Source organism: Rhinolophus sinicus, chromosome 15, assembly GCF_057876585.1.
Source record: "Rhinolophus sinicus isolate RSI-liver-muscle chromosome 15, RSI-T2T, whole genome shotgun sequence".
In the NCBI taxonomy this organism is placed as follows: Eukaryota; Metazoa; Chordata; class Mammalia; order Chiroptera; family Rhinolophidae; genus Rhinolophus; species Rhinolophus sinicus.
Window position 1 is genome coordinate 107,199,111 of NC_142515.1, and position 2,123 is coordinate 107,201,233.

At 34.0% G+C, this 2,123-nt stretch overlaps 1 pseudogene; it reads right to left on the bottom strand.

Moving 5' to 3' along the window:
- Positions 1 to 1,144: 1,144 nt before the first annotated feature.
- LOC109448117 (dnaJ homolog subfamily A member 1 pseudogene) lies at positions 1,145 to 1,842 on the bottom strand (annotated as a pseudogene).
- Between the last annotated feature and the right edge of the window lie 281 nt (positions 1,843 to 2,123).

Consider the following 2,123-nt stretch of genomic DNA (forward strand, 5'->3'; position numbering starts at 1 on the left):
TAATTGATGTGACATAAAATCATTATCTACATATTTAATATGACATTTTATAAGAAAAACATTTTTCCTATCTTTATTTTCAAAAGATGTGTGTATGTGTGTGTATGTGGGCATCAATGAAGTATGTTGCACTATGATTTATATCGTAACATACCTATTAATAATCTGATCCAAAAAAATGCCTTAGGCTTTGGCTTTTCTTTTTGCCAGTCCTCTGTGCTTACACTGCCAACATTTCAGTTCAAAGTTTTAATTAAAAATATGAAATGACAATACGCAGTCTCAAAGAACCATAAAGAAATAACCAAGATTTTCTTACTTTTGATAACCCAAAATAGGTCCTTTGATTGCCATAATATCTTTTAAATTCTCTATTTTCTCTCAAACCACCTTCACCTATTAGTATTTATTAATTAAAAAACTATCAAACTAGTCTAACATAGAACATATGCCTTAAAATGTTTTTTTTTTAACTTGCATTTAAATGTTAGGATTAAGAAATATGCATGTTCTTAATTTAAATATAATGTTAGACTAAATTTATTATGTGGAAAGAAGCAATTGTTTTCTAACTGTAGCCTAATAAATCAGTACATTGTAATAGCAGCTACAGGCAGTAAAGCAATGGTAATAAATATAAGTCATGAAACAATATAATAACTTTATGCCTAATTTTTCAAGGGTACCATTTTTTCTTAACAGATCCAATTTTTAAAAAGAGTTACGATAGTCAAGTAAGGTAGAAAGCTGTCAGTCTGACAGTTAACCCCCAAATAAAAAGCTGAATATTGTCTGATATACAAAGATATTAAAAATAGATATTAAAATATGTAACAGTTGCAGTATATATGAGTATTAAAATATTTAACGGCTGATTATAATTTAAATAATTATAAACTAAAGATTAAAAGATATAATATTTTGGCATCTAATATTATTTCCTAGTTGTACAGTCTGTTCTAGAATTTGTATTCTATTAATTTTTATGAGTTTATTCTTCATTTAACTTTTAAAACACCACTATTGTTGAATATTAAAACAAAAACAACAGCAAGTAGTAAGCATATTATGATTATAGTCATAATATGTATATTACTATACACTCACTCACTCACTACTGTATATAAAATGCCATCAGTGAGTGCTACTCTCTGACCCCATTAAGAGGATGTTGTTCATCATCCTCATATGCTTCTCCATTGTAATGGCGCCATCTTTCTTGATTTGGATCAAAGCCCACCCTTCTACCTGGTCCATTTCATCAGTCTTCTACTTCCTTCCTTCCTTTCAGATGGGAGTTTTTCAAGCAAAGAGAGTTTATCAGGAGAGAGAAAGCCATATTCAGAAAGTTTGCCTTAAATTCGATGATTAGATGACCTTTTCATATGGTCGACGATAAATTGGCCTGCTTTCAATGAACACACACTTGATATCTCCATGCTTGACAATCTGACCTGGATGAGAGGTGATGACTATGATTCACTTGTCAAGAGTTGGTGTTAGCTTTTGGAAGCCACACAATGCTTCAACAGCTGTATGTCCATACACGTGAAAAGGTCTTCTCATCCAGTAAAACAATGATAAGCTAAAACAATGATTAGCTCTGCAGGCTCTGGTCCTGGTTCTTGGTCCCCTTCACCATGGAATGTTATCTTCTGGCCATCTTTCATGCCTTTGTCAATGTGAACATCTATAATCTTCTCTCGAACTATCTTCTTTCAATTGCAGGTTTCACATCTCTCTTTAGGAATGACCCTTTTCCAGCTGGCCTTGGCACTCCGTGCACACAGACTGAATTTGCTGAACCGTTCCAGGTCCTACCTGCTGAATTCTTATTTGCATCCCAGTACCTCGGCAATTGGACAGCACTGGGCTGCTCCTTCCTTACCCCTTCAGCCTTCACATTTGTCACAAATTGCATCCTTTTGCAGAGCTAGTTTTCTTGTTCCACCATTATTTAAATCTTGTGAGGTTACTGAGTGCTCCTGCACATCGTTTTTACCTATCCTTTCTCTCTGCATCCTTCCTCCTTCTACAAAAACATATATCAAAGATGTCCATGGGGGAGCCAAAACCACCACCTTCTTCACTTTCTTTAATTGCCTGTTCTCCTCCTTTGTCAT